This window comes from Pithys albifrons, chromosome 2, assembly GCF_047495875.1.
Source record: "Pithys albifrons albifrons isolate INPA30051 chromosome 2, PitAlb_v1, whole genome shotgun sequence".
Taxonomy (NCBI): domain Eukaryota; kingdom Metazoa; phylum Chordata; class Aves; order Passeriformes; family Thamnophilidae; genus Pithys; species Pithys albifrons.
This window is the reverse complement of record NC_092459.1, coordinates 51,659,582-51,686,314: the sequence shown is the minus strand read 5'-3', so window position 1 is coordinate 51,686,314 and position 26,733 is coordinate 51,659,582. Positions and strand designations below refer to the sequence as shown.

Below are 26,733 nucleotides of genomic sequence, written 5' to 3'. Positions count from 1 at the left end.
AGCACTTCAGGGAGAAAAAAAATAATCATTATGATGAACCAAAATAGTATCTTTATAAAAGAAAGTTTCACAAGAAAGAAACTGAAACATTCTGTCTGCTGAAAAATGCAGCACGACTCAATTTTTAGCATGTTAAAGAGGAAACTATGGAAAATCACAGAAAGAAAAGGCTCTGATTAGAAGTATTTCACTTTCTTAGTATTCCAAGAGTACTGAGAACTACCAGAGAAGCCAAAGGTCACTGCCATCCACATCAGGAAAGGAAACATTCCTTGCTCCCAAGCTGTAACTTCCACTGCATGTCTGAAAGAATAAGGCATTCCTAATGCCAAATTTCCTGTCTGCATCTATCCATGACATGGGTAATTGCAATGTCTCAAAACAAAACAACTTGTGTGTCAAGACTGATCACCTGTGATCAAGACATGACTGGGACCCTATCCAGTGGTGAGGACAGGATGATTAAGAGACTGGAAAGCAAACCTATGGAGTTTAAAATAATTTGGATTGTTTTGTGTATGAAAACAAACTGCAAGGCAGATGCTATCTATAAACACACTAGAGAGAATAAACAATGAGTGAGGAAAGACCCTTTCAAAATAAAGGACAATGCTGACACCCAAACAAATTACAGAAAGCTCACCAGGAACACAGATTGACTGGAAAGTGGTAGACAGCTTTGAGTCATTAAACATCCAACAAGCCTGGCTGGGGTTCAATAACCAACCTTTACTCATTTAAACCAATTAGTAAATTATGAGGAAACTATGCTTCAGCTTGCCTAACAACAGGAAACTTTCCCTCCGTCCCTCCCTGTTAGGGCTCTTTAAGGTTCAGATTCAAAAAGAAATCTCAGGTTTTAATGGCAGTGAAATTTTGCTTGATACCTGCAACAGATGCATTAGTGATTTCCATCTGTAAGACTACAATGTTCTCTCTCAGTCCAAGTTTTTCATTTTTATTAGACAATGTTGAATCCTTGCTAAGACAAACAAAAAGTGCCCAAATAAATTTTTGTTACTGTGTTCAACCAAAAGCACACTACCTAAAGGCAAATTAACATCATTCAGTGACATTCCCACAAAATAAGATTTAATTATCTAGAACTGGATGTTGTCATTTTGCTACGAAGCTTCCAGTGAAGCAATTTGACTTTTGGCAGTGCTTTTCATTTCTATAAGTCATTTTATCTTACAGCTCATATAGAAATATGTTAACTTGAATGAGATGAGAAGAGAGATGGTATCCATCCAGTGAGGATTTTGCTCTTTTTATTGAACTGTTGATTTTGATTTCAAATAATCTTCCATCTTGCATTTCAATATGCTACTTATAAAAATTATATATTGTTTAAATTAATTAGGTGGGATTTAAAAGCCTTCTGACCAGATGTGCTTGCATGTTTGTATATAAATATAATAAAATTTTAAATCTGCAACATTTTTGTGCTTCCACTATTTGGTTAAAGAGCTGATATCACTCTCAATTTTTTAATTAGATGGGCTTCTATAAAACCTCTCATTTAAATTTGGAGTTACCTTGTTACTTTGCAAATTAACTTCAATAGGTTTTGACCTGATTTTTCTTTTTAAGTTTTAATCAGAAATTTTGAAATTGTTTTATCGTTTTTTTGCTCATTTTGACAGGGAATTGGGTGTTTGAGCATTGGTCCTTGGTTCATTTGTTTAGTTTCAATCTTGAAAAATGAAAGCTTCAATTTTAAAGAGGAAATCAAAATGCTGTTTTCCAAGGACAATACTGTTTTCCACTATTAACATTGTCTCTTTTCTACTTCTAAGTAACACTTCATTTGGAATATAAGGTATTGAAAAGGGGGAAAAAAAACCCAAAATCTTTTACAGCTTGATGCTGTTTTCTAAATCGGCAAAGCCATAAAAACAGTAAGAAATATGGTAGAAGTAAGTTATTCTATACTGTTTTTTATCCTGTGATGAAAATCATTCTTTACAATAGGCAATTATCAGATGGTGATTTCTGCTATGGAAATTCCCATAGGGGAAAAAAAAAAGAGTCTGTTTTCCAGGCAGCTTGTGAATGTCTTATTAGATTAAGATTACAGACAAATGGAAAAAAAACCACTATACTGCTAACTGCTAAATATAGTAACAATGCTTTCATAAACTGGTGGAATAAAAATAATGTGGAACATTACTGTTCATAAAGGATTCCATACTCAAATTCCTCAAGGCAGAAATCTTTTGCCAGGGACTGTATAACAGGAGCTGAAATCCCACACTAGCATCTCAGCTTGTACCACCCTCATCCTGAAGCCACCCTCTTTTAGTCAGTGAGACTGTCCTGATGCCCAAACAGCCCTTGGTCTCTGCTGCAACTGCTGATCACAGGATTACTGTTGTGATGCTTTTCATCATGCAAAGAGCCTCCCACGGGCCTGAGGTTTCAAAGAGGAGCATGAGCAGTTACCAGATACCAACAACCCCCATCTGTGTGCCTGACCACTTTCAAACGTGGGTGAGCTAAACAGCACCTTATCTAGAATTGCCTTAGGGGAGCTACACTTGTTCTGTTTTATTCAACCAAAATGTAAATTCATGTGCTACTTCACATTTTCTCCATAGCAGAAGGAAGGAAGGGAAACTCTAGGATTATGTTAAGACAAGGATTGAAGAAACAAGGTAGAAACCACAGAAATAAGATAAAAGTGAGGAGCAGGAGAGATTAAATTAAAAAGTAATTCAGGGCGAGATATCAAGACATTACTATTATGCAGAAGAAAAAAACATATTCATCTGCTTCCTTCTCTAGCCTCTCTTCAAAATTTGCACAGAAAGGCAGGAAAAGAAAACTGGAAAATATTCCTACATGGAGGACCCATGTTTTACAGGTATGTTACAGCACTGATTTCACAGATCTAAATTAATACAGAGTAAATAAACACCAAATTTTATGCCTTCCCTATAATTTCAGTATATCATTCAAACTGATAATCTCCCAGAAGAACCAGAGCTAGCCTAAGGATCTTCAATTCAGCATTGTCTTCTGTCAAAATTTGCAAGAAGCTGTATCTGAACCTGTCCAGGCAATGGGGTGCACAGGTCTGCAGATGGGCAGAGTAAACAGAGATACCGCACTGAGACAAAAATGGATGTTTTCAAGTAACACTGCATAGCTCTGCATTGTCAACAAGTTACCAAGTTAAAAGATACTGACTTTCCAACCAAAATATTCACTTTTTTTGCTCAGAAATGGAGACTTCTAAACTAGTGCCTACAATTTTATTATTCAAGGCTCCTCCAAAAATGTAACGATCAGTTTCAGACAGGAAGCATTAAAATTGGATTACCCTTTTGTGTTTCAATTTACAAAAATACAATAAAATGAAAACTGTAGTGTTTCAGGAGTTATTTCAAGAGCCATATGTTTCCTCATACTACAAGAAATCAATCTCCATCACTGCAGTAGGCACTAAGAGCAGTAATCATTTTAGCCATTCAATTTTAATCTGTCACTCCATGCAAATGAGAGTCCAGAGAATTGAACTGAACTGTAAAATTGGACAATAGTGATTTAAGAAAAATCAGCTGAGGACAGACACTGAGGTCCAGAATGCAGCATAATTAAGCTTTAAATTACTAGGAAAATTGAATAACTGACATGAGATCCATTAATAAGTATTATATTTTATTAAAAGCAGAGGTATCATGAACTATGCAGCATACATAGTTCCAAGAGGTCAGTTCCCTGCAGTAGAAAACTATTTCCAGTTCCAAAAACTGTTCAAATGTCTTTGTCATAGTGCAGAATGAAGATTTATTTCAGCCTTTCAGCTTCAGGAAAGCCTCAGTCTGAACTGCTCAGCTACACTTTATCTTTACAAAGGTGCTTGAAGAGATACAGTTTCCTACATGCTAACTCCACTTCAGTTTCCCTCTTCTTCACTCCTGAATGATTGCTGATAGTACATACACGTAAAATGCCCCTGGGTGTCGGGAATTTCAGTATTGTTTGAGGGAGAACTGTCATTCAAGTTATTACTCTGGAGAACCATAAATCACTGTTGTTCAATTCCAACTTCATCCATCAACCCTGTGTCTTTGTAAAGCCATATAAGCATGGCTGTCTCTGTGTTAGCTGCTAAAGAAGAAATTCTCTTAGTAAAATCAGAAATTTACAACAATGGGGCAAATAAATAGTTACAACATGTTTCGTCATACACACCTAAGATAAGGGTAACATGATTATTGTGCAATCAGAATATGCCAGTAATGAAAAAATGTGATGGTAGGCTCTCTCCTAAAATCTCACTTTTAAAACTCTTGAAAATTTATATCCAAGGTGTTGGAAGCTCAAAATCAGAAATGCAGATCTCTTATTGCTAAGATAAAAGTGAAACCCATGGGAATCTCTTCTCAGCAAGATAAAATAACAATAGCCTCAATTCACGTTACATGGATACCCACAGAGAAAAGTACTGAATTTTGAAACTGCCCAGAATGCCAGGTTCTGTGGTGGGCTCTCCATTACAAAGTAGACAGCAACATACTGGAGTCAGTCCAGCAAAAGGCCACTAAGAAGACTAAGGAATTGGAGCACCTCTCATATGGGCAGAGATTGAGAGAGCTGGGAATGTCCAGAATGGGAGAGAAAACTCTTAGCAATGTATATATACACTTGAAGGGAGGATATAAGAAGCTGGAGCCAGGGTCTTTTCAGTGGTGCAGAGTGATAGGACCAAAGGCCATGGGAACAAACTCAAACACAGAAGGGTCCTTCTGGACATAAGGAAACCATGTAAGAGCATACAGTTCTGTCCTAGTTCAGCAGGAGGGACCAGCTAACCCTGTGTGGGGGTGATCAAAGCTGTGTATTCTACCCCCTCTATTCATTCCCCAAGGTCAATGGGCCATTAGCAGCAGCTGCCCAGGGAGCCATTATCACCTTCACACCCAGCCTGAGGGGGGCCATCAACAGCTCAACACCCCCTGGCTCCCAGAGTTAATCACCCATTGTGTGAGTCCCCGCCAAGGGGGAGGGACTGAGTGCTCCCTGAGGGTACATAAGTGGTGGGTAAGAAGACCTCGGGAACCTCTCGTCGGATCCAGAGCAGCAGCAGGACCCTGACAGGAGGAGATCCCCGCTCTCGCCCAGACCACAGCCCTCGCCTGCACCAACAGGTTTTTCTTTTCCTTTTGCTCTGGACTTGGGGGAACCACAGGGGTCTCAGCACAAGGGCAAACAAACCCCCTTGGGTTTGTGCCCCAGGACACTGGGTTATACTGCTGGGGTTTTGTGAGTTGAAAGCAATTTCCCTTGTGTGTCAGTGTTGTTATTGTAATATTATTATTAAATTTTAGGTCTGACTTATAATCTCTCTCGTGGTGAGTTCATTTCCCCTGCTGGTTCACCTTTAAACCAGCACATCTTTTGAACAAGTCAGACACTGATGAAAAATATAAAACCACTGAGGTCAAATGGGGTCTTTTTAGTTGGTATTTTCAAAATCCCTTCACTTCCCAAAGTTGTGCTATTTTTGAAGCTCAAAGCCAACCAAAGTAACCAGTGTGATGACAGACTGCTCAAAGTAAATAAAAAACTGATTTACAGGTAGATGTTAATATTTACCCTATGTAATGTACTCAAGATTCTTGGCTTGCCAGTCACTCATCTTCTCATTGCAGGTGGCTTCTGAAAATATTCATGCCTTATTCCACCTAAACAAAGCTTGTCTTACCTGAAGACCCTGACACTTAATGCATCACACTCTGAACCAGGATTTATAAAATGTAGTTATTGCCAAGCTGTCTGCACAGCAATGAACAGACCCAGCTTCCAAAGGCTGGGTATGAGCTGCTGCTCCAGTTCAGGCTCAACACTCACCTGTGAGCCCAGCTCTTCAGAAATGTCAGAGGGCAAACACAGGCTGTTCACAGACCAGGAGAACTCAGCAACACTCATATTAACTGCATCCATTAAGGAAACCACTAGGAAAGAAGTTCAATTTCCATTTTGAAACTGACAATTTACTGCTATACTCTTACCTCTACCAACCTAATAAAGGACAGCTGCATCTGAAAGTATGTCTTTTTCTAAATAGAGCATTATTAATAAAAGATATTGCTTTTGCATATGTAACACCTTCAGAAGTTTATAACTAAAGTTTGTAAAATGTTTATTGCTCTACTGTTAAAACCTTATTCAAGTTGTAGCATTTTATGTTCAATGCAATATGCTAAAACAGTGCAGCCTGTTTTTTACAGGCAGCATAAGAATGTGTTCAAAGAGACCATTCTATTTTGCTGGTTTGGTCACATTATGATTTCAGTGCTCTTCTACAGCATGGCTCAAATTTTCTTCTTTCCTGTATTACAGTCACTGCAGTGCTAGTGGTTGATGCTAACCAGAGAATTAAATCCCCAGTACAGGAACAATGACATATGGTATACGTGAATGGACTTAATGGCAGGCAGAGACACCCTGTCAGCTGCCACTTACTTCCCATCCATTAGCACTATACAATGCATTGTGCCATGCCATCCGGCACATACATGCTATTAGTCCCGCAAGCGTGCAGCCACCATCCACCTATCATTCGTACTGCAGCTGTAACACCCCTGCTGTGACCACCATGTGTACCTCAAAAGGAGCCTGAAAATACAAAATTCCTCTCTTCAGTGAGAAGATCATTAAACATTAAACCTTAAACAAGCTTCTACCTCTGCTTACTGAACAGTCAAAAGTCATTCTTCAGGAAGTAAGAAAAGTGATGTATGACATGCTGAAGCAAAAGCAGAGCCAGTGTTAATGTAAGCAGACAGAGCCTTTTACAACCTATCCATTCACAAAGGGATGCTGTTGTTGGGAGCATCTGGAGACCATGTCCCAAAGCTCTTGCACTTGTACAAACACTTCAAGCAACCAAAATCTTCTGTTAAGTACTAATAGATGTGGGGTCACAGCAAGAGACAAACGCAGACCCAAAATGTGCAACATTTGCTAGACATATTTTCAATTGTCAACAAACAGAACTGCACCGAAATCTAAGAGGAACATGTCAAATAGAGTGTATGTGTGTCTGTGCCTAAAAATCATTAGGCCTCCAATATGAAATTTGTCTCTTAAACAATTTATTAATGTGGATAATTTGTCAGTTTCCAATAGCCTCTTCACTTTAAATTAAAATAGATTTGAGAGCTCAGACAATCACCACAGGACAAAAAAAGGAACCAGAAGCAGTTCTTTATGCCCTACTGGTAGATCAATTATGTATTAGAGCTGCTACTGCTTGACTTTTAATCCACATTAGTTCACAGACCTGGAGCAAATTTGATGTTACCATATTAAAAAGGGAAAGCACTAGAATAAGCTATACATAAACAAAAAGGAAAACAGACCAAGCAAGGGACCAATTCATCTGTCAGATGCTGACAATGGAGAGAGGGGCTGCCTACTTCCAGCACACTGGGAAATAAGAAACACACAGATTACTCATTTAAATTTCCTTAAATGTATTAAATTCCACCTGGAATAATCATGAGATAATTTTAACATGTTGCTTTGTTACCCTTATTTTTGGCAACTCAGACAAAGAAATCTGCTGATGTGTATATGTGTGTAAAATGCAGTACTCTAGATCTGTAATACCTGTTCTCATCCTGAATAAACAACACTTCAAGACATATTCTAGATACCAGAAACCAGCTGAGTGCTTAGCCATTTAAAGATCTGGACTGTGTATTTACTGAAATAGATCATTTAAAGCAGTACTCTAGTCAGCTTTGCTCATTTTGGAGCCTGGCTGATAAATCTTCACACATAGCAGAAGCATTAAAAAGTCTTCCATTTTCTGAACTGAAATTCTTGCATCATCATACCGACTGCAGTCTTTCAGCACTAAAATTAAAAGCAGCATGAATACTTAAATGTTCTGTGACAACATTGCAGCAGCAAAAGCTGACACTATACAAAATGCAAAGGCTACCTTAGAATTTAAGTTCACTGGATGGAGGGGAAGAAGGTAGATGTAAAAAAGGGCAGGAGGAGTGGAAATTATCTCAAAATGCTTGCTAGCTATTGCTACTGCCCTAGAAGCTGCAGCTTGAGTGCTCCAGGCTTCCATTTCCTTTCAAAAACAACATTATTTGGTTGAAACATTTTTTCCTGTAGTGCACAGTAGTCCCTCCTGGAGACAAGAACAGATATAGCCTAAAGGTAAATGGGGATGTGAGGTGTCTGAATGCTCCGCTCAGTACAGGCAGCTTTCCCAAAATGAAACCCTTCAGTTTTGACCCATTTGACACTTCTATAAAAACAAACAAACAAAAAATCTTGAAAAGGCAGACACTTTACATAAACATTTAATCTAGTCTTTATGGAAAATTTGTGATTCTTCTTAGAAAGGCTGTAGGGTCAAAGTTTACAATGTTTCTGTTCAAATTTCTAAAATAACTATAGTGCTCTTGTTTTTGTTCATAGGAATGCAGTGTTTTGGAGCTATAACAAACAGACTCCATTCTGTAATTTGCTGTGATCATATAAAATGCAAGCTTACACCAGGATCAGGAATGGAATTTCATGCAGATCTGATGTGGAGCATTATGTGATGAAAGAGGTATCAGAAAAGCACTATACTGTGTGTCCCAAGACACCCTCAGTATTCAAATGCATGCTTTGTTATTTTGAGCTGCTACACTGCTGCAAACTTCATCACCCAGTCCTGTGACTCTGACAGACCTTTCCTGCAAAGTGAGGCCATGCAGGCTAACCTCCAGGTGGATGCCACAGAGGTGCCCAGTAGTTGTTGGCATTTCAGTAATTGGTTCCTCTGCTCTGGCTCAACTCTGCCCCAAAGTTCCAGCACAACTGAATAGTTGGTGTGCTCACTGAAACTGCCAGCTTTCAGCAGAAAAAAAGCAACTAAGGGTCTTGACCACTTCTAGTTGTATAAAGTCCCACAGTGCCATTGCAGAAGTAGAAGCATTAACCTCAATGTCTTGGTCAAACAACAATCTCATTCTGCCTATCTAAATTTTCGATATATATTTCAGCTGACTCAAGCATTTTTACAGCAGCATTCAACTGCCTCAAAGTGTTACCAAGAACTGAAAAACACCAGACACGACCACTTATCTGATGCAAGATGTGACTGTGTCATCACTATGAATGTTTAACACTGAGAAGATACATAACAGTTAATAGCTAGTGGGTCTGATGAGCTCAGCTAACTCCGTGACATTCCAGTCCTGCAACACCAGCCTGCAGGGGCGAGTGTGAAGATCTCCAAAGCAGTGTTTTTCACATACAGCTCACTCACTTGAACTCACTGGGGACTTGCACTACCTTGATTGTATCAGGTGTACTCCATCTTCCCTGCCTACAGGGACAGTCCTTTTCCCCAATAAAATATACCATAAAAATACCAAGATACACAAAATAACATTCTGAAAAATCCAAAGTAACATCTATACTGCAAAATTAACAGCACCCAGAAACATTTATGGTGAAGAAACTCTGTACTGTGAAACTGTTAGAGTAAGTTATAGTCACCTATCACTCTCCCAAACAATTAGGAAGCTAAACATAAATCAAGCACTGTTTCCAAGATATTCTTTTGATGTAGCAATCTGTTTAGGTTAAGAAAAATATTAATGGTCTGTATATAGTCACTACAGCAGAAGGGAGCAGCCCTGGGCATGTCTATTTTATTAATAAATAGTTACACTCTCTTAGAGTGTTCACTGGCAGTTGCCCATTACAAAACAGCAAGAAAGTCAGGAAAACATGAAGTAATTATTATGCTTCATACAAAAGAAACATAATCACTTTCAAATATAAGCTTTTAAAATCCTATTCTTTACACAGACTAAACCTTTTAAATACCATTAATTAAACAGAGTGGCTACTCAAGCACTATGAGGTTTGTTGTGTAAATACATATTAAAGAGTCCTGAGAGCTGTTTTCATCCATTGCAGTGACTTCTACTGAGTAGCCCTTTTTACAAAAATTAGTATCACACAAATGCTTCTGTTTATATCATATCTGTTGAAACTTCTGTTGTTCGTATTTGTATAGTCTGAAATAGTGACTAGAAATGGCTGCAAGATGCAAACAATACTCCAAGCAAAATATGTGTAATTACTACTTTCGTAGCCATCAAGTCTTCATCATTGCAGTTATTTTTCAACAGCACTGAGCAATATACGGTCATTTATTTCCATACTCCCATACCTGTTACTCAGCAGGTAACTCAAGGGATCAACAATGACCTGGGTAAATGGGGAAAGTGAGGGAGAAGTAAGAGCCCAGATCTGAATATCAGTCACAAGTGAAGGACACCGATGCTCACTTACCAGCAGATCTGGTGAAAGCACACAGGGATTTTGGAGAACCTCAGCTACAGTAACTTAACTAACTGCTTCTGAGAAGATGGACTCTGCTTCAGATGAGAATCAAGCCCACTCTGAACACACAACTAATAAACCCAAAATAAATAATAATCCACATGCAGGGCTGTAAATGTTGACAGTAATAGCTATTTCTGATGGTCTTAAAGAGTAATTCATCTGGGCTATGAGATATGTCTTTTTCCAAACACTGTACCTGTCTGGAAACAGTTCTCCACTACTGAGTGTCTACTGAATGTGGTGTATTTTGGGGTTTTTTTGGTGTGTGTATGTAAGAGGCTTCATAACCATATAATAAAAATAACTTATCCCCTCTCATCAGCAGAGTAAACAGCACGGCCCCAATGGAATAGGAGCTAGGCTAACAGAGAAGCTGAATTCATAGCAAATAAATAATGTGATCAAGACCTTTGCATGGTTTTGCATTTCACAGAAAAAACCCAACCAATTTACAAGTATATTATACTTTGGAACAAAGCTCTCCCTCATTGTGTTGGGTTTTTTTTTGACACTGAAGTAAATACAGATGTAGACGTGTTCACAAAAACATAAACTATCTTTTCTACAAAACTATTGCTAAACAAGTTGAGAGATTAATATAACCCAGCATCAGTGCAAAAACCTTGCAATGAGTATTCCATTAGAGAACAAAGCTTATAAAATAGAAGGCTTGTTGCATGATTAGCAGGATGTATATAGCTTTATATAGTCCACACAATATATGATTCTTCCCTGATCCATATCTATCATATTGTCATGTGTTTTTCAGTACTACACAAAGCAGCAACAAGTACAGATGCTATTTACTATCAGAGCATCTGCACAAGTATGTGCATCATCTACCACTGCTGCAGATGAAAAGTATTCCCAGCAAGCATCATACTGCATTGCCCTGGACATGGCTCCCAGCCAGGTAGAAATGATACTTCTCTTCAAATGAGAGATCTGAAATAATGCCTGAAGCAAGAATCAAACGAGAAGTCAAAATATTGAAATTCAAGCAAGTAACTCTCTGTCCAACCTGGCAGGCCTAGCTTTGTTTAAATCCACATCAAATTGACACCAGCTCTGATGATCTCCATGGGCAGGCGACTGCTGCCAGCTCTTCAAAGCTGCAAGGCTCTGGAAGTGGAGGAGGCTGCACCAGAGCTTGCACTAGACTGCAGATGGGCATAGGGGAAATAAAAACATAAAGACACAGAAAGACATCAGCATCATGGATGGGAAATTTTGGACCTCCTGCACTGGAACTTCCTGTCTAACTCAAAAGGGAAAGGGGTTTAGATCAGTTTTGGTGAAAGTCTCTTGCACACTCACTGCAAGTAGCCTGTAATTGTTTTCTGCAAGGATGGAGAGCGGCGTTCATTACCTTAAAAGTGTTAACTAGAAATCTGATTGTTAAAACTAATTAAAGATATTTAAAAGATGGGTTTGACTCACTGTTATGTAACACTAAGCAAAATTAGATCTATTTTTGGACTCTGAAAATGAGGGCAAAACAAATGGTACACTGAAATGAGAACCTCTATCATCAAGTCTAACTCCACAGCCTAGACCTCTCCCACCCTCAACAGACTCATCTGTTACCTAGGAAACAACATGAAAATTTGACTTCCCAGCACAAACTCCTCTAATTCTATTCCTTATGACATTTTCTTGCAGTGACACCTCCTATTTTCACCCTTCCTCCTCCTTTTCTTTAGCACATAAATGCATTACATTATATTTCACTCTAAAATAACTTGCTGTTCATCCCACCTCTATTTTACAGTAAATACTGGAGAAACAGGATGCCCTCAGTCACTGCATTAACCATCTTCTCTGTCTTCTCCCCAGTCTCTCTGTTTCATGCAAACTGTCCTCTCCAGGTTTCAATGCTGTGGGTCCCCTTTCACCATCCCACAGACTTCACTGAACATCAACCCTAGAGAACTCCCTTTTCATATGTGCATTTCAGTGTCATTCCTGTGCCAAAATGCACATGACCTCATGTCTTCCACTGCCAAGCCTCACCTGTCATTACTACTTGTCTGAAAGCTCACTAACAGGACTAAGCTTGAATTCACTCAGTTTTTATTTTTTATAGTGTTGCAGCAATCCTCACAAAGCACTTAGCTAGTAACCTACAGCCTTGGGTTTATCTGTAAGGTCCTGTTCTCCTCTAACACCACGGCTTCCACTGGAAGATCAACACTTACCATGTCTTTCCACATACGATATTTTGGGGAACCTGATCCCTTTAATAGCCTACCACCATGCTTTATATTGCCTAAAAGTTATTCTATCTAAGAGCTGGGGTTTTTTTAATCAGTATGGGTTTATAAGCCCAGGGCTGTGAAGTTGAGTCCAAACTGAAAGGAGCAAACCCGAGAAAGGGAAGAGCACATTCTCGACCAAGTAAAATCAGAGAGAAGGAAACCAAGCTGACACTATTTAGGTGACCAGAACTGGGGTTAATGTGAATCCTGACTGAATTCCTTCTAAGTTTTTATTGTGTGTTGAAAAATACCTCAAAGTTCTGAACAAGGAGGGGTGAGAAGCAAGCCCAGTATAATGCACTAATAGCAAAAGCATTCATTTTGAAACCATCTGCTTTAGAGCAAAACATGTCTCCTGCAATACAATATGTGAATCAAAGCAGAATATGACTGTGGTTCACTGCAGAACACGGTACAAAACAAGTTATCCTAAACCAACCTCCCCATCAGACCACGACTGATTCAAGCCCAGGAATGCCAAATAAAAATGCTGAACAGCATGCCAGGGCTCCACTCACTCCATCCGGCCTTACCTCAGGAAGAGGGACAGATGGTGCCAGTGACTCAGAAGAATGCCAAAAGGCTCTCATCTCACAGCAATAACCTATGTCCCAGCCTTGTGACAGTCTGTCATCCACACAAACGGTATTTTTCAAGGGCATAATTGTGAACTTATTGCTGGTAGGAAAACAGGACAGAGTGGTCTCACAGACAACTTCTCTTTTTGTGACCTGAGCAAAGATAATTCTATTCTGCAGTTTCACCAGTGTGCTCCTCTGTGTGAGAAGGCAGGGCCTTGGGAAATAATGCTTGGCAACATAAATTACAGCATAGTGTACTTCTTCTGACTAACTTAAAATTGTCAAAAACCTTTCCAGGAATAAAAAGCCTCAGGGAAAGCATAAAAGATTTCTGAGCAAGACTACATAACTTTAGAAGAAATCAATCCCAACTTTAAAATCTGTAAAAAAATCCCAACAAACCAGATCTTCTAGATTCTGTTTTTCTGTTTTTATTCTCAATTAACGCATTTGCAAAATAGAACAAAGCACTTGTAAGTCTTTTCACTACTGTCTCATTTTTTTTTTCCATTTTCAAAGTGTAAAATTCTGGTTTCCCATTTCTACTGTAGGAAAAAAAATTGCAATTGTATGTCTTTTCCCTAAAAGCAGCCACTGAGTAAGCAAACACAGGGAAGCACTAGCTCCTCACACAAGGGGCTGGGATTGTCTTAGGACAAAGAAAGAGAGGACAGAGCTTTGGAGTGGTAGACCAAGGTCTGGGCAGAAACGAACTGCTGAGAAGACTTGTGCCAATAACAGCTACTGATGACATTTTTACAGACAAAATGCTGTAATGACACAAGCACATTAACCTTCATGGGAAAGCATTTTCTCCTATTAGACAAAGTATAGAGAATGATACAGGTGCATATTGACCCAAACTGCTATTTGGAGGAGTTGTTCCACAATGAAAGATTCATATTACACCTTTATATCCCTTAGGAGTGACATGGAAACTTCTACTCTTCCAACCTCAGCTCTGTACACCGAACACTTGGGAGCTTGGCAGTCACAACCCAGGTTCTATTTGCCCTCCCACCCCGCAGTTGTTTCTCAGAAACTCTTCCTGCTTCACACAGGCCCCAAAGTACTCTACCCTCTGGCCCATTCTTTTCTCCCCATGTGTCAGCCGGAGAGTGAGTTCAAACATCATCTCTGTGCTGGCAGCTCACTTGGAGTTTTCTTCAGTGCCCTCTTGTACAATAGCCTAAAATCGCAGCCTGTTGCTCTGAAAAATGTCCAGCTTAAAGCCCAACGTAGCTAGAAGAAGAGATGCTAAACTTGCCAACCTTACCTTCATTTTCAAAACCTGCACATAATAGAGCTGGGTCATTCATCATATTTGGGCCCTAGTGTTGTATTTGATTTCAGCTGCTTTCAAGCCCCACACATCTCACCTCTGTTTGCATTCTTCAAATTCTTCTTTCATGGTGTTGCTTAGACATTATGAGTGGCTGAGAGTGTGTTCACCAATGCAGCAAATTATGTTTGGGGTTTTTTTTTACAAAAACACAGAGACATGCTTTTTCTATTTTTCAGGGAAGACATCAGTGCAGCAGATGCATGTTTTTTTCATCTCAGTCCTCATGTCTGCTTTCCTAGCCTGTGATTTAATGAAAGATTAAAGACTAGGTTATGAAAGGTCACCACGGCAACTGCTGATGTCATTGGGAACTGGATTCCCAGTTGGGGCTTAAAGAAAGATGAAGACCATATTGATAATTGACAATATTTCTGACATTATTCATCTTGCTAATTAAGTTGCAACTCCATGCCACTACATATGCTCAAAACTGAATGCATAAAAAATGTAGCACTATTAATATTCTTAGTTATCGGCGTTACATAAATTTAGCCCGCAGAAACTAACTGTTCATGTAAGGTGTAGGTTATTTACTCCCTTCCCATTCAGCTGCAGAAAAACAGATTTATTCATGTATCTACTTCATGATGTCATGGCTTTAATTATCCAACTGAAAAAAAAGGATATGCATTCTTCCTCAGAAAATGGATTAAGCGGTGCATTCCACATGCCACAAAATGAGGCAAGATTTTTATTCAGCTGTAGGCACATTGAAGCTTTGAACAAAAGGAGATATACATTACCCCTTGGAGGCTTTGCCTGTAACACTTGCTGTGTTTGCCATCCTTTTGAGAAGATATAAGTAAAACTTCCGTGTATGTACAAACACAAGAACAGAAACACATTCAAAGTCACGAAAGAGTACATCTGTTCCACTTTTGACTTTTTCTGAGGCAAATTACTGCTAAAATGCCTTTATGGCACTTTGTTGCTTGCTTCATCCTTCTACAACAACTCAAAAGCAGTGTACTGGCTGCCAGTCGACCCACAGCTTGGACATACACCCAGTAAAGGAGAATATCTGCCACAAAACCATAATACTCAGGGATGGAGAATTGGAGGTTGTTTAGGACTTTAGTAGATTTAATGAAAGAAAAAATGCAACTGGAGGAGGAAGCAAAGGTCCATTACACAGCTTTAAGAAACACTTGCTTTATGTATCTACTAAGATTACAAATATTTGGATGCCAGAAATGAGAATGGAGGTAGATAGATCATCTTCTCCCTGCATTGAAGTGAAAGCTGTGAGACCTGGAACTGTGCCTGAGTCCTGAGTCCTGGACACACAGCCAAGAAGCTTTGCATTTCTGTTACACAGTGTGGCTGCCATCCTCAGGGAGGGGCATTACACAAAAGCATATGGTCATCAAAGGGGACCTCTTAAAAGAAGATGTTTACAGTCACCACATGAAAGTAAAACAATTCATCAAAAAGATTTAATGGGACAGAATAACCACAGGATGGAAAAGAAAATATATAGTTAGGTTCACCTTGCATGTATGATGCTGCTTAGTTTGATTTCATTCCTACAGCTTAAAGCAAGAACAGATATGGTCCACGATGTTCCCATGGATCTTCAAATGGACTAATTCTTAACTGGCTTTCATGCAGCTGTCTTTAAAGGCTTCTGTGCTTCTTTCATTTGATACTGCATTGATTTTCTCTGAAGTTTCTCCTGTCATGGCTACCCTGATCAATTAGTGTGCTATAAATAGAGCAGTCAGATTCCTCTCACTGGTCTCATTAAATTGCACTCCTGCTGAATTTCTGTGGAGAACAGAACTGGACCATATTGATAGCAATAATATGAAGATATCCTCAAGTTTTCCAGAGAAGATCAATTACTCAATATTCGTAACAAAATGCTTTGAAAAGCATGACCCAGTGGACCTCAGCTAATGCCCAAAACATATGTCAAACCTTGCTTGCAATTCTGCATCTCTAAAACCCCAAAAAATAAAGGATGAGAAAATAAGTGGTTAAGAGGTTCAGCCAGCTCCTCACTGATACATAATTCCTCATCAATCATGACTGTTTGACTGCATCCCATCATAATGGAGACGTTGCAGGAGGTATGCAGCTAACCCATACAATTCTTCAGGAAAATGAAGTAAGGATTCAAGGAAGAACACAGTTCCAAGGCTGTCAAAGTCACCGTGTAATGGTGGTATGCTCACTAACTAAAACTAAAGTCTGATGCTATGATACAAATTAATTATTGTAGATGTGTGACAGATATTTTTAAAATGTTAATCTTTGTTTTCTAATGGTATGTCAGTATAACTATTAAAAATTTTGGTTTCAAAATTACATTTTACTAAATGAGATTGATAAGAGCCATAAAATAGAAATGGAATTGTCTACTTTGAAACATTTTGAATTCTAATGTGAAGGGCAGCTTTTAGGTTCTTCTTCTGTTGTACATCCTGCCCTATCCCTTTGTAACTATCCTGTTTTCTTGTAACATCACTTGTGTTCTTTTTTCTCCTTTGTTAAGCAGTATCCTTCAAAATCTTTTCTATCTTCCTTCCAAAATGAAGCTATATTTTCACCACAGAGTCTTCTGCAGGTTGAAAATCCCTGCTGCAAAGGCTGGGGATAACTACTGCACTGGAGTGTCTGGAGAATAATCTATGGGGTTTTTGTATGAAGATCTAAAAGATTCATTGCAGACTTCATAGGACTGGTTGTACCTTGCAAACACTTTCTGAGAAGAGTTCTGGAGGACTACCAGTACTTGATGATTTGCCCTGGCTTCTTTGTACTTTTCATGGTGGCTTTCAGCCAGAAGATGCAGTGCTCTAAATAGTAAATGGATGTATGACTCAGCTTTGCGATTGAAGATTTAGGAAGGGCTCTACCCATGTGGGTGTGTCCTTCGAGCCTGCACAGTGGATTTTTTAGGTGAGACACAGCGTGCGCAGAACTGGCCCCACCCTTTACTCATAAGGCTCGTCTGCCACGGCCGAGGGAGCTTGGATGATGACAGTGAAGTCCTCAGTACTAGAACCCACAGGCCCTGGTATTCCCAGGAGGTCTCCCATCCAAGTACTAACCAGGCCCGACCCTGCTTAGCTTCCCAGACCTAATGGGATTGGATTTCAGGGAGGCATTTAACTGCTTTTGCTCTAAATTATACTTTCAGTCAAATAAATTAGCATGATATGTGGGCATGTCTCAACAAGCTCAGAGGCTTCTATAGGTAATAAGGTACATTCAGTGCAATACCAGGAAAGAATTAATGAAAACTGCAGCTTAAATATATATTTTTGGAGATGACCTCTCCTCAATCACAGCAGAGCCACTTTCTCCTTCCAGAAAATGTTTTCAGTGGTGGAAGTGACAAAAGGTTGAAATCCATTTCTTCTCGGAAAGAAAGCCCTTCCTCAAAAAATTCTAACATCTATAGCAGAATCTTAAGAAGCAACTAAGAAGAGCTGGAAAGTAACAACCACATTTGAAAACACAATCTTTAATCACTGATTAAAGATTGCATTTTCCAATACCAATGTGTGTCACTGGAGTCAGTCCTGTAAAATAAGGGAGCTGAATGTATATTTTATAGCAAAAGGCTAAACTGTGAGGGACAACATAAAAGGTAATCCACAAAAAAAAAGCAAGCACCTTGGCATAGCTAGAACTGTTCTGGGGTAGACGCTGACATGAGACTTTCTCAGTGTCAGCTGCTGGAGTGATATTCATTTCTTGGGATTGAATGTAAACCCAATTTTCCATTAATGCAACAATATACTCAGCCATGTCAGATTTCAATCCGTATCCATGTTTGGACACCCATTATGTGAAACAAAACATTTGTGCTCAATCCTTTTATAACAGAAGACACTGGAAAAGATGACAAGCACTATTTTCATATTCTACCACATAATAAGAAATAAGAGATGTTTCTTTAAGAACTTATTCTGATTGTTGCACAATAGGAAGTAAATGACTGTAAAAATGTTTTTTGAGGGTTTGTGTCTGGGGTTTTTTTTTAATGTTATTCACATTGGAGTGTGATGTTTTAGAGAGAGCTCATATCTATTTTTTCCTTAAGGAATATAATTTTCTTTATTTGTTAGAAATCTAATCTTTCAGTTCCTGAACTACTTTAAATCACCAACCATGTAGCACTTATTTAAACAGTTATGCCTATTAAAACATATGAAAATTGAATTGTCTTAATTTTTTTATGATTATGGAACATGAGATGAGACAAACCATCACCAGACACATAATTTCACATTTTTATGGTGCTTTCCCCTAGAGAAGTTCCCCATATTTGTTTTTAAACATTAGTGAAATATCACAGCAGTGTTCTTCCTGCACAGCAACCACTTATAACCAAAGTCAAAATTTTGCTTATAACCAAAGGCAAAATGCATTCATATAAACAGGTGTCATAGGAAGTGACCACTTGCTGAGGAATATAAACCAAAATCTCAAAAAAGATTAAACTGTATTGTTTGGGGAAACCAGCATGGAAGGCTTATCTGATATCACGGGTACTGTGTGCATGAGCAGTGTGTGCTGAAGACACCAACATAAAGCCAACTGTGCACAGTCTAATAAGATCACAGAGGATTTATTAGCATAACGGAAAACAAAGGTTAGACTGGTTTCAGAAAATAATTCCAAAAATGATCCGGCATATTCTATGAGGTAAACCCGAAAGATGTATTTGTAAAATGAATTGATAACACAGGTAATTTGGACACTATAAAAAAAGAATAAATTTAGGCTCCAAATAAAGAGGATCTCACTGATTTTCAGATCTCACCATCTTCAGTGCCAAACAAGACAGGAAGAACATCTCTGGGTCCTAAATCCAAATCACTGCTATTGCAGATAGATACTCCATCAAAAAATTCCTTTCTAGGGGTTACCGAGAGTCACACACCAATTCCTGCTTTGGACCCACACCACACGGTGAAATTGCAAAGGGTTTTATAGGAGTTGACATTTTGAAATAGAAAAATTAGGATTAATGGTAAGAGTAAATCTGAAGAGAAAGAAATCGTAGAAAGGTTGCCAAAGAACGTGCCAGATCTGCCTTCAAGCTTTTAAATTAAACTGTGTGAAGCACTAGAAAATATAACACACGGGACAATCCTGCCTAAGCAGGAAGGTGGACTATGATCTTAAAACATGTCTTCTATCTCTAGCATTACAATTTACAACAAATTAGCTTTATTTCTCAGTGACCTTACAAGGAAGACTACTATTTATTCCCTTCATGACCTTAAGATTCTGAAGCAAAAAGAAATATTTAGATCTTGGCTGAGAAAAATCACTGCCAAAAAAAATAGATATTTTGAAGCTTAGTAATGGTCATAACTATGTAATTATTGAACTGTGGCCTACCAGAGAAAACAGGAAGTCAATCACAGTGACAAGAGTTGTCTATACTGAGTTTGTGCTACAAGCCCTTCTTTTCTCATGTTGGTGTCACCTTAGCATCAGATCACTTTTTCAGCTTAATCAGAGCAATTTAGTCACTATCTTTATTTATTCCAGATAGATTCAGTTTCCTGATAAAAAGAAATAAAGCAGAAAAGTGGTTAGCAAAAGCTTAAGGAAGAAGCAGCCTGCACATACAAGAAGAATTTCTTCTATTTTCTTTCTCTCAAGATGCAATCATTTCATTAGGATGTTTTCCTCTGTTGACAGAACTGATGGGAAAATGTCCACTAAGAGCATTTTCATTGGTTTCTACACTAATCATGTCTGCTTTCTTGAGTAGAAGAAAACTTCAGATTCAAAAAAATTCAACTTTTTCCAGATCATGCCAGGTTATTCCACTACATCCTCTGAAGCTCCCAATGTATCCTGCCTGCCCCCATGAGCACTGAGTCATGTATACCAAGCAGACCAGCTCCAGTCTGAGGAACAGAAAGGACAGTTTCCTTAACAGCCTCGTGGCTAGAAGACTCACTTGGTATGTGAACAGATCAGGACTCACTCTCCAATGTTGCTTTCCTGAATGGTACAAAAAAATAATGGGAACACTGGTTAAAAGGAGGTTTGAAGCTGATTAGATGCCAGATGTGGAGAACTCTTGGCCAGTGAGACCACAAAAGACTGAGATCTCCTTAGGACTCTAAGATGAAATTAACGTGCCATGCAGTCACTGAGGTTTTGGAGGATGCCATCAGAACATGGAGACAAAAAAAACCCATATCAGTGAAGACTAGTACAATGTAAGGCAAAGTCAGCAGGAGTGGGATGTGGAACTGAAGAAGCAGTAGGACTGTGGCAAAGGCTGTTCAGAGTAAAAAAAGGCAGAAGGAATGAGCAGAAGAGTCTGTGCCAGTTAGATCAAAATGTCTGAAAAAAAGCCAAGCTCCCCACAACTAATCATGCCTTGCTTAGAGCCAATGCCTGCAAAACACTGGCAAAATGCCCTCTGTCTTTCTTCTGTGGGTTCACATGGAGGATGACAACCTACTGCAGGCAGATGCTCTGCTAGCTCCAGTGGCAGTGTTCAGAGGGTGGATATTCAATTCCATTAAGCTTCCTTGTATTTTTCAGTAAGATGCCACAGAGCAGAGTTTTTGAGAGTCAGGGTCCAGTTTACTGCTTTTTATCATTTGTTTCAGAGTCGGCAGCCCACATAGCATTATGTGCATTCAAAGAGCATCTAAAGAGAAGCTCTTAATTTAGCCATGTTAGAATTTAGACTCCTAGTTGGTGGTTCAAGATTAAGAGTTCTAAAGTCTTGATTTCTCCTGAACTCTAAATAAATAAAAAGGGAAGGAAAATCAAACCCTGGCCTGTCACAGTGGGCATCCCATGTTAGAAGACATTTTTAACAGTAATCTTTCAGTGGAATAGCTCTCAGCTGGAGAAAAAGAAAGAAATAAAAAGGATGGTATATTCTCATCTTAGAAGTGTGTTTGGGAGAATAAATATGTTAACATTCCATAAACATTCAAATATTTGGGGGTTTTTATGCAGCATCATAAAAGCATTTAGCAAAGAATTTGATTATTTTGTCTTCAGGTAACAGGTTAACAGCTGGGACCACACTGAATAATGGTTATATCTATACAAACATGCCTGTTTGTATCTGAATTCGAGTTACGGTCAACAAGTCCTTTCTCACCCAGCAGGTTAAGCCCATCCAGACAGCAGGGGAGGAGCTAAGAAATAACAATCCCATACAGTTCACCCTGCTTCTACTGTAAATTGCTGGTAAGCCTTTCTGACAGCCTTTTTACAAGTAGAGAAGAACAAATGTATGCAAACTCTTGCAAAATAACAAGCTCTTAGGAAAAATGTGCCATTCTGCTGCTGTTGCTACAGAGCATGAGTTGAACTGGTAAGAAATTGTGCTGTTTACAAGCACATCCCCCCATTCTCTGGGAGATTCTGGGCCCAGGGGACTCTAGCATTTACAAACAGCTTCTTTAACAAAAAGAAACCTGAATAAAAGCAGCTACATGATTTACTAGACCTCCTGAAAGAAGATATTCCCATCAAAAGCTTTTTAATACCCCCTAAGCACTATAGGAATTTTCAGGACCTTGTTCTCAAAAAGTAGTGGAAAACTCAAGAACTGAATAAGTGGGCTTTATGGTTTCAAGTTTGGATGCAAAAATATTTAAAGCTCTGTTTTGTGTTTTGCTGCTCACGGATGCTCATTGCTAGTACCAACAGTTCCTCAAGCTCATTATTAACAATCTTATGCACTGCATCCTTAGTTCTGGACATTCCTTTCTTAGGAATTCTTAACACTGCAACCTGCTGGTTGCATAGATGTAGTTCAGAATTAGGAGGCGAAATTAAGCTCTCTCTGTGCTTGTTGAACCAATGTTGATGTTCAGGCAAGATTGCCTGTAAGATACTGATAGAATTCAAGCTTAGAGAAAATGGGAGTAGGAAGTCCTGTCACTTTCATCCCCAGACTGTAATATGGTCTGATGTCTGGTACTTCCATTTTGCACTGCTGCAGCAAATCTGGTTGCAGATATCATTTTTACACTAAAAGCTGTGTGAAAGATCTTTTTTATAGTGATAGTAGCTGCACGCATACTGGCTTAATGTACTTTTTGGTTTGTTTTCATGCTTGCAGTGGTGAGTTTGTTTTAGCTTATGAAGACTTCCTCTGTTAAAAAACAAAAAGACACAGTCATTTAAAAGACCTGCCTTGTCCCCCACAACACTGTCACTGTTTCTTCCCATATAAACCCTCAACTCAGAAGACAAAGTCTTCTGTCTTCTGCAACAATGCTGACTACTGTCCACATATGTTCAGCTCACAGTTCAAATGTGTACTGTCTCTTTTTCACCAGCTTTCTAACTAGAGGAAAAGCATACACATTCAGCCACCAATAACTAAGCATTTGGAGGAACAACCTGCTTGAGTGACAACATAAAAAAAAAATGTCACGCATGCAACTACTATTATGTGTTAAATAGAAAGTGAGTATTTAAGAACGAGCTAGTGGTCCAGGTTTTAGAATACTAAATATTAATTAATCAAGAGGTCTCATGCATACCCACCATGTTCCATTTTGCAAAACTCACTTATAATTACCCCCAAAGAGTCACAGTTAATAATAACCCAAACTTTCAATATAATTTTTAAATTGAAGTTTCAGTCTGTGAAATTGCTTTTACCTGCTTTGTGAAAATAACGCACTCTTGAGACTTGAAAACAAACAAACAAACAAACAAACAAACAAAAAAAAACCAAAACCCAAAAGATAGGGCTTATATAAAAAAAGGACTATCAGAAAGAAAAAAGTCATACCCACAACCTTCTGCCCAAGTGTTTTTAGCTCAGTGTTTTGGCAGAAGGGGTCATGGGTGTGCCAGGACCATTAAAAGGAAAGGCTGACTTTTAGAAAGGAGTAAGGGGTGAAATATACTCTTGACTTCATTATGTCACACTAAAAGTCTGCCTGGTTTCATATCGTGTCCTTAGCAGAGGCAAAAAATGTGAGCCTCATGCAGCTACAAACTGGACAGTATATGTGATTATTTCCACTCAGCACTCACCACATCTCCAGCTAAGTGACGCCCAAGGCATTCTGAACTTTATAATGTGGTTTTTACACATTTAGCAATCCTCACTTCATTTTTATTTCACAAACTTAGCCATTTTCCCTAAACACAACTTAACTTTAAGGACCCAGAATTTCCCATGGCACAGAGTTCCACAAATTACACAAATATTGTACAAAGAATTACCATTTCTTACAAAGAGCCAGGTCTCTTCCTAGTATCACCTGATGATGCCCATTTCTTAAAATGAAAATAACAAATAACATGTGCAGTCCACTCTCTCCAGCTACCCATGATCTTGTTTGTATCCTAATCTGACATCATCAGGATCCCTGCTTTAAGCAGGAGGTTGGATCTGCCAGTCTCCTGAAGCCTTTTCCAACCTCAGTTTTCTTGTGATTCCATGGTTTTATACATTCCTGTACTTTCCCTCCAGTTTTCTACTTCCATCCAGATGAATCCCTGCCAAATTATTTGTTCCTAATACAGAAACTAGCCCATACATTTTGGGTTTTTTGCCCTTCTCTAGTCCTAGAGTAGTCTTTCTGAGACATAAATATAGAAGCCTCCCCAACACTCAAAATGAAAGTGATGGCACAGATTTTTGTAGTGACTTCACCGTGTTCCCTGCTCTCTGTTCGTTTCCTTACAATGCTTTGCATTTGAGCTGCTTTTTTGAACAGCATCATGTATTGAGATGACATTTTTATGCAGCTGTTTATCAGACTACAACATCAATGCCTCTGGAAAGTTAGGACTGGTTTTCTTCTGAGCTCTCAAGTGTTCACTTTCTGTGGGAAAAGTAGCTGAAGCACACAGATTGAAACCTCTTGCTGGTGAAAGAGGCAAAATTTGGTAAAGTTTTTGAAAGGGACTGATTCAGGATACTTGGGGACTGAAGCACACAATGCTGTACCTCTCCCTACTTCCAGGAGCCCAGCTGCTGAGTAACATGAGCTTCTTCACCAGCCCAAAATTAGTGATTGGCTACAGAAACCAACAAATGGAGAGAAGTGGGCACGTAAAGACCACAATTCACAAACAACCACACACTGAGCATGCTGGGGAGAGCCAACACTAAGTGGAAAAGTCAAGGCATGGGTTTCAGTCTCAGCTCTCAACAATGTTTTCCTTCTGCTCAGGTTTTACAGCTATAAGCTTTTGGATACTCCTAGGCACCTAATGCAGACAGATCCTTCTCAGAATATAAAAAGTATTACACATTGCATTTGCTTCTTACTCTTCACTACAGAGGGTGTAGGAGCTCTAAGTTCACATCCTCCTCACTGATGAGAAGCAACATAAATCCTGTAGCCACAAGCACCTTCAAGGAAGAGTATCACTCCTTTTTTTCCAGAAGTACACAGCCAGTCTGGGAACTAGGACTGAAGCATCAGGAGTCTCAACCTCCACCTCAAGTTTTTTCTGCTTGGCTAGCAATACCATTTGGTCTAAAAATCAGCACTGGCCTACACTGTACCAGTTATTTGGTACAGCACTGTTGTAATGGATATGCTGGAGATTCACATCAGATTTCAGATAATCACTGTTCTTTTAACATGAAAAATTCCATGGCCAAAAGCCTCTATTCCTGAAAAGAATTACTTAAGAATATTTTTTTTAATTTATACAACTAAGTTTGGGATATGATTGTTTTCATATTCCCATTTAACATACATATGCAGATAAAGTATATAGCAAAACTCATCTTTAGTAGAAAACTATATATATTTACTTATCTTACTTTCACAAGCAATTTCCTAAACAATAAGACATTGCAAAAAGCCCAAAAATGCTATTGCTTATAATGTCTTTGGTACATAGTATATTAAGTATTCTGCTCACCATAGAAGCTAGGTAAACATAATGCAAATTTAGTAGATTTCATTCAGGAGGCAAAGGGATTTGGTTAACATCAAATTCGGTGGTCACTAATCCCACTTTCACTGTCCCTTTCCACCCAAGTAACACAAATATTTAAATCCTCCAAATGGTAAAGTTCAGCATTCTGAGCCCTGTCAAATCTTACAAGCCAAAGTAAATTTCATTTCTCTGATTAAACAGAGAGTGTTTACAAAGAACATAAATAAATAGTGTGTGAGAGTTGTTCTTATTCTTTTTAATACTACCTGATTAAGCACTTTTTAGTTTGACATCATTCAGAGTTATGTATTCCACTGTGCATTTTTCTCCAAAATAAAAGGCAGTCCCTGTTGAGGGTAAAGGAATATAGCATCTGAGGCAAGGAAATTTGCAATAACGTGCAAATAGACCTGTACCTTCCCCAGGGTCTCTCTGCACCTGATCACAATTTTTTTGGAGTGAGGTTCTCCCTCGAAGATGCTCAGTACAATTGTCTTTAGTCCTTCTCATTGATTCTAATATATCTTGACATAGATAAATGTCTAAGTAAAAGAAAAAATTGAAAAAAAAAAAAAGGAAAATAATCTAAATATAAACAAACCCTCAAGTAGTCTAACTACTGGGAAAATATCGCTAGAGAGTCAATCATTTTTGATACCAGAAGAATGTTAGCCCTCATCCCTTCTGTAGTTCTCTGCAGAAAATTGATCACTGTATTGTGAGAGACCAACTAACTGACTGGGCACAAAATGATGCTGTGGGTGCTGGCCACCATCAGATGGGATATTCGAACACACAAAGGTGGGGGCAAGAGTAAGCTAAGTAAGCCAATGGACTTCTCCCCAGTTCAGTCATGAATGAAACAATGTCAGGCAAACACAGAGTTTTAGAGCCCACCTGAAGTTTGGTAGGTTATCTGTCATATTTTCACATGCAATTATGCAGTTCTCCTCAAAGTAACCATGTTCAAATAATGACCAAGAAGAAACACCACCATTTGAAAATGAAGACTACTAAAGCGTTTATTCATGTCCTAAAACAGAAAACAATACCTAACTTTGAAAAAAAAAAAGAGCACAAAAAAGAAAACAACTTTGAAAGCAATAAAAGTAAATGCAGCAGTACTAGAGCACAGATATCACTGTTGCTTTCTAATGTAATTATTAAGATAAAGGAATCACACTGTTGCATAAGAAAACACAACAAAATGAAAACTGAGATCTTTGTCTCATGACTGTCACTACACTTCTCTAACAGCCACCTGAATTGCATCAGGGAGATCAAAACTTCATACTAC

At 38.7% G+C, this 26,733-nt stretch overlaps 1 protein-coding gene across 1 annotated transcript in view; it reads right to left on the bottom strand.

Moving 5' to 3' along the window:
- The window catches only part of CLVS2 (clavesin 2), a 59,244-nt gene that overhangs the window by 19,950 nt on the left and 12,561 nt on the right, over nt 1–26,733 (bottom strand). The window lies entirely within an intron of this gene.